We start from the raw sequence: 7,202 nt of genomic DNA on the forward strand, positions 1-7,202 counted from the left end.
TCTGGGCTTCTCTGACCTGACATTTGAGTAGATCCAAGCTCCTGCATGGATTCCCAGTTGGGTACACCCACCTGAGAAAATGGATTTTTTTTTTCTTGAGACAGAGTTTCTCTGTATAGTCCTGGTTGTCCTGAAACTCACTCTGTAGACCAGGCTGGCCTCGAACTCAGAAATCTGCCTGCCTCTGCCTCCCGAGAGCTGGGCTTAAAGGTGTGCGCCATCACTGCCCGGCTAAGAAAATGGATTTTCCCTCTGCATTCAAGAATGAGGTCTTATCCATCAGAAGCATCAAACCTGGGATCCATCAGCAGGCCTTTGTAAAGAGGTAATTAGAAACAGATGCTGATCTTGCCCACAGAATGTCCTGAAGTGACATGGAGAAGGCACAATGATGGAGGTTCTGTGTTAGCATGAGAAACCAGGTTTTTCTACCATGGAAAGGACTGGAGTTAGCTGCCCTCAGATTTACCTGTGGGTGCTTTTGGGGATCAGGGGTGATAGCTACTGCTGAGGCCTACATTAGGCAGATAGGTCCAAATGCTGTGCTCCATAGGTCCCATGTCTGTCCCAGGGTCTCCGGGTTAAAAGGGATTGATGAGATTAATCACTCTATACTGGAGGTTCTCAACCTTCCTCATGCTGTGACCCTTTAATCCCGTTCCTTGTGTTGCAGTGACCCCACCACCACCACCACCATGAAATTACTTTCATTACTACTTCATAACCGTACATTTTTCTATTGTTATGAATTGTAATGTAAATATCTGTGTTCTCTAATGGTCTCAGGTGACCCCCGTGAGAGGGTTCTTTGACCCACAAAGGGGTGGAGACCCATAGGTTGAGAACAGAATGTGATACTTAAGTCTTTCACCATGTACGTGACCAACCGGTCTCTGATAGAATACACACTAAAACAGGAAGCTCACTTCCTCATGAGCCCCAGGTACTGGGAAGTGGGAAGCAGCTCGCAGCGTGTCATAGCTAGGGCTTGAAATCTGTTTCTCATGGCTTCTTATCACCTGTTCTAGTTCCTGCCACCTATGGTTTTGTAAGCCACTGACGTCCCAGCTACCCTGGGGGACAAGGTGACCAGCTCTCCTCATCACCTTATACTCCGAGCTCCAAGCCATCAGGCCCTTCAGCTGCCTTCACAAACTTCCGTTCCTGCAACATTTCGTGCGTGGGGTTAACACACGGCTGATTCAGAGCTGTTTGGGGTCAGTCATGCCTTGGGGATCTGGGAAAGATACAGAGCAAGCAGTCTTTGAAGATAACATGGTCGAGATATATTGTACAAAGCAAGCAAACAAAAACATTAAAGAAAAAAAAAAGAGGGATAAACGCTCAGAGGTCTTTAGTCCCTCAAAGGGCTTTTCGAGCCCATGGTTCCCCGACTCTAGGTTCTTAAACATGGTTCAGACCTCCTCCTTGAAGCTCCCCTGTGAGATGAAAGGAAAGCAGCAAGGTAGGAAGCAGGACTGTAAAGGGAGAAGAGCAGAACTCCAGAGTTTCCAGAGGCTGCACCAGGAAATAGTGCCAGCCAGCCAGCCCGCCACGGCAGGCCCTCCTGTTTCTCTGATCCTCACCATTCCTTAGGACAGGACAGAAGGGATTCACCCTTCACATAGAAGACTGACGGTAAGAGTCCATTGTAAGTTATCTCCACCAACTAGCCATTGACTTTCTCCAAGAGACCTCAGAATACTGGTCCCATGTCGTCCCGACCCCAAATAGCCCGGTCTGCCCAGTGGGCTGATTGGCAAGCATCTGGTACATTGGGAAGTATCTGGTAGGTCTTACTGCACTTCTGGCTTAGGCCTAATGCAAGAACACCCGTGCTGGGGCCCAGTTGTCAGAGTCAACTTGTAGGTTTGTGGGGGATCGCTGGACCCTCACACAAGTCTCCCCGGCCCTGGCAGAAGTGAGTCACAGCGGACAGTAAAGCAAGTGCTTGAGGGAGCTCTCGGAGAGCACCAGGCAGATGGAGACAAGGAAGAGGTAGGCCTGGGCTAGCAAGTAGATTCAGGCCTAGGGCTTGACATTTATTTGGTGAACACCCTCTCTTCCCACTACCCCAGACTTGGTTAAGCAGCCAACAGAGTGGTTAGGAGCCCATCAGGGAAGGCCTCTTGACTGCCAGCAAGAAGAGCAACAGCAGCCGTGAGGAGGTTCCAGGCAGGGCTGGAGGCCTCAGGGAGGTGACTGCCATCTTTTGAGGGCGATAGCATCAACGCTTTTGGACTGCCATTAGGGGATCCCAACAAATAGAAAGGTCCATTTCCCACGTTAGCCAGTGAGGCAAACAGCCGTGGGTACGGTGGCCAGAAGACTGTAGTCCAGTGCCCCAGCCACTGTGCAACAGCAAACCATGTTCACCAAGCTGAGGAAGAAGCTTCAGATACATGTCGAGTTCCGTGGGTCAAACCGTGACGTGACTCCTTTACAGGGCCAGCTGAAGACCAGAACGGGGATGTCTGCAGGAGCTGCCAGGTTGAGAAGGAAGTAACTGAGCAGCATGTGACATCGCAGCTGCTGAGACTGCACCAGCACTTGGCCCACCAGTGCTTAGGGTCTGCTAGGCTCTAGAGATAACCACCCGAACTACCTAGTACCTGCTAATGCTTCTAGGCCGTTGGTGATGCAGCGACTCTGGGTGAGGAGAGAACCAACAACAGGAAGTCTCCCACCTCATCCAGTCAGCAGCAGGGGAGCCATTGGTGGGTTTCTATAGATGCCTACTGGTGGGCAGTAACAAACTGAGGAGAGATGACAGCCCTTCCACCCCTCCCAACTATTTCAGGAGCTGGGATGGTCCTCCCTGCCAGCAATTGCTTGGCTGCACACGCAATCCCACTCCAATTGTCTTCAGGTCTTTTTTTTTCTGTCAGCCGCTTCTTCACTCATTATCGAGTTGGGAACTGGGTTCCTTCTGCCAGTGAACATGGGACCCTAAAGACCGGACAGAGCAAACGTTGGCAGTTCTCCCAAATGTGCGAGTGTCCGGGCCTCACAGATCGGAGCCTTTCCAGGCAGCTGATAGGGAAAGCTCTGTCTCTGTAGGCAGCGCTCCCTTCCACCCCACGGCAGGTCTGAGAATAACAAAGCTGGAAGATGGCTTCTCGAGTTCAGACTCAAGGGGCTGACAAGACCCCCTGCCTTCCAACCTTGCTTCCTTGGTTCCCACCTCTACCTCTGTTTCCCGGTAGAGACATTTCTCTTCCTCGTCCATACCGATGGCTCCTCTCACCCACACTTTCCTTTAATCCACTTCTCCAAATATCTGTGGCCAGGAGCAGTGAGAGAAGGAGACGTTTGACAGCTTACATACGCTTCTTCTAACTTCCACACCCTGGCTGTGCCTGGCTTCACTCAGAGTGGCCGCCCCTCCTGCCCCTCAAGAGAGCAGTGAAAACCTTTTCCTACCAGCACTTTTGCGTAGCTAGAGATCTCTACTTGGAGGACTTTTTCTCCAGTTCACCTGAGGACTGATTTTTTTTTCCTTCCCAGATCCCTGAGCATATGTCTCCCTTGACTATCTAACTATGTTGCCAAACCATGAGTGTTATGTAATCTCCATCCGGGCTCACATAGTATAGTTAATTGATAACCACAACCTCACGTCTAGCTGTAGTCGTTTGGCTTGGTTTTGCTCTTCAGTATATGCTCCACATATACGGAACCCACCAGGTTCTGGCGCATCTTTTGTCACTACTTAAGTCATTTCCCTCTTCATTTCCTCTTTCCTTTTCTTTTTCTTTTTGGAGTGCTTGGGAACTGAACCTAGAGCCCTCCCACATACTAGGCAAGTGCTCTTTCACTGAGATCCATTTCCAGCCCTCATCTCTTGGTTTTAGTCATGCTGCTCATCACAGAATCTGCGCGTGTATGTGGCATATTTATTTCTTCAGTCCCCACTAACAAGTCAGACCCATGAAATCAGGGCCTGTGCCCAATCAGAGGGAAGTTTGAAAGTTCCTCAAAGAATCTTATCAGGGCCATTTATGTGATGTTTTAGTTCAAGAATCTGTTTAAGTGAAGACTTTGCTTCACTGGAACAACAAATGCTGGTTAGTTGAGGCTAGGAAATATTTCTCCAGGTCAACAAACAGAAGCTGTGTTCTACTGTGTGTGTTGGCAGGGGTGGGGAGCAAGACTGAATATAAAAATGACAGCAGAATTTGGCAAATAATGTATGAGAGCAATTTCTGGTACCAGTCTTTAAGGCTGAAAGGGTCATGGAAAGCGGCTGAGGCTTGTCACTCTAACAGGGACAGAGTCTCCTTGAAGAGTTCTGAAGGTGCAGCTTCAGGTATAGTAGAGATGACAGGACCATAGAATAACCTCTCAGGACAGTGGTAGGTGTGGAATAGAGCCCTCTTGAACCTTGAGACAAGATGCATGTGCTGTCGATAGCAGAGCTGGACAGGTCGGGTTGCCTAAGCCCTTTGGAGTCTAGAAGATCATGGATGAGTCCCAGAAGTCAGACACTGATCTAGTTACACCACTGGATTCTGGTTTTGCATTTCTCTGATCGTAACCTTGCCCTGGCATTCCCTTCTTGGAATAAGAAAGTATATAGTTAGCACGGGCATGGTGGCGCACGCCTTTAATCCTAGCACTTAGGAGGCAGAGGCAGGTGGATTTCTGAGTTCAAGGCCAGCCTGGTCTACAGAGTGAGTTCTAGGACAGGCAGGGCGATACAGAGAAACCCTGTCTCGAAAAACCAAAAAAAAAAAAAAGAAAGTATATAGTTAGTTGTTTTTTTTTTGTTTGTTTGCTTTTTATTTTTTTAAACTATTATTATTATTTTTTTAAGATTTATTTATTTATTATATGTAAGTACACTGTAGTTGTCTTCAGACACTCCAGAAGAGGGCGTCAGATCTTGTTACAGATGGTTATGAGCCACCATGTGGTTGCTGGGATTTGAACTCCGGACCTTTGGAAGAGCAGTCGGGTGCTCTTACCCACTGAGCCATCTCACCAGCCCTGTTTGCTTTTTAAAATGGGAGCCCACAGTTAAGAGATTTTTGAGTGATTTTTTTTTAAAAAAAGATTTATATTATTATTTTAAATTACAGGTAGGTATACATGCCTACACATGAGAGCAAGTGCCCTTGAAGATCAGAGGAGAGCTGGGACTCCCCTAGAGCTGCAGTTACAGATGGTGGGTGGTCAGCCACTTGGCATGGGTGCTAGGAACTGAACGTGGGTCCTCTGGAACAGCAGCAGTAACTTTTTTTTAGATTATTAGATATTTTCTTCATTTACATTTCAATTGCTATCCTGAAAGTCCCCTATACACTCCCCCCGCCCTGCTCCCCAACCCACCCACTCCCGCTTCCTGGCCCTGGCATTCCCCTGTACTGGGGCATATGATCTTCCCAAGTCCAAGGGCCTCTCCTCCCAATGATGGCCAACTAGGCCATCTTCGGCAGCAATAACTCTTAACCACTGAGATATCTCTCCTGCCCTGAGACATTAGGCTTTTACACCATTGGAAGTTAAAGACTGTGGAACTGTTTAAAGTTGTACCGCATTTTATCTTGTGATATTAACATGGAATTTTGTGAATAAACAAGAAAGGAAAGGTTATAGCTTAAAATGGTATGTGTGTGTGTGTGTGTGTGTGTGTGTGTGTGTGTGTATTAAAGTTGACAAGAACTGGAATGTCATAGTTAGCTTCAGTTGCTAACTAGACCCAACCCTGGGATTAGGGAACCTCAAGTGACATATTGCTCCCATCAGATTGGCTTGTGGCCATGCATGTCAGTGAGGCGTTTTCTTGATCGGTAGTTGATGTATAGGGGGCGGCTTAGTCTCTCACTAGGCAGGTGGGCCTGACCTGTATAAGTGAAGTAGCTGAGGAAGCCATGGGAGATGAACCAGTAAGCAGCGTTCCTTCCTTCGTAGTTTCTGTCTCAGACTCCTGCCTTGAATTTCCTCGATGACAGATTGTAATCTTTAAGCCAAACAAATAAGCAAATACATCCTTTCCTCCCTGAAGTTGCTTTTGGTCATGGTGCTTATTACAGAAACAGAGAAGCAAAGTAGGCCAGAGACCAAGCTGGGCGGCTCGCATTCTTAGCCTCAGGACTTGACAAGATTACAGAGAGCTCAGGCGAGTCAGCCCTGGGACAGAGGCCAGCTCTGAGAGGTTGGGGCTGGGCTGGGAAGATTGTCCTGCACCGCTTGAGGGTGAATCCTGGCCACGAAGACAGAGGCCCTGGAAGGGACCCAGGCGGCTAGAGCCCAGAAGGGCACTGGGACACACAAGGACAGATGAACCCAGGGAGTGTCATGGACATAGCTGAGGTGCTGAGGGGCTTTACGGAAGGCTGCCCCTTCCCCCCCCCCCAAGCAAAGCACCCATGAGTGCCAAGCTGCTCTGGGGTACTACCTTTTCCAACTTTCAAGGCCACAGAGTGAGCAGAGAATGTGATCCCCATGGACACCAGGGGGGAAACTGAGCATGTAGCCCAGTGTGAAACATTTTCCTAGTATGCTAGTTTTCCTAGAAAGTCCAGATATGACTGCTCTCCCAAAGCTGTACAAGGAGATTTACCTAAGAGGAGGTGGCTATTGGTGGCAAAGGGTTATTCAGGATGCAGGCTTTATGTTTTATTTTTATTATTTGTGTGTGTGTGTGTGTGTGTGTGTGCGCGCGCGTGCGCGCGCGCGTTGAGGGTGGAGGGCCGTGAGGAAAATGGTCTACTGAGCTATATCCCCAGGTCAATTATTTTGCTTTAAATCTTTGCTTCTATTGTTGCACACCACAGAACAGTTCCACAAATAGTTCTGTGCACTTCATGCAGCCAGTGCTGGCTTTTCCCCCTCGGGGATAATCTCTCCACTCTGGGACTACAGATGACTGTGTCAAAGGGCAGTACGTTCTTTTGGGTTCATTCTGCCTATCCCTTGCCTCCCCACAACTCTTCACTCTGCATCCCAGTCTGGGCCGGCCCTTAGCTTGGCTGCAATCGAATGATTACAGCCGTTATCAAGACAGCATTTCACAAGGCCCGGGAGAACGCAGGAGTCGGAAGGCCAAGGCCATGATGGAGAGGCTGGACTGGCTCAGAGTCTCTCTTTAGACTGAGTTTTATCTTACTGCAGAGCATTATTTTCGTGTGTACACATGTGACACACGTGTGTTTTTTGGGCTAGGGCAGAGTCTGCTGCTTTTCAGCAGTTATGACTTA

The sequence above is a fragment of the Mus pahari genome, chromosome 10 (genome assembly GCF_900095145.1).
Source record: "Mus pahari chromosome 10, PAHARI_EIJ_v1.1, whole genome shotgun sequence".
NCBI lineage: Eukaryota > Metazoa > Chordata > Mammalia > Rodentia > Muridae > Mus > Mus pahari.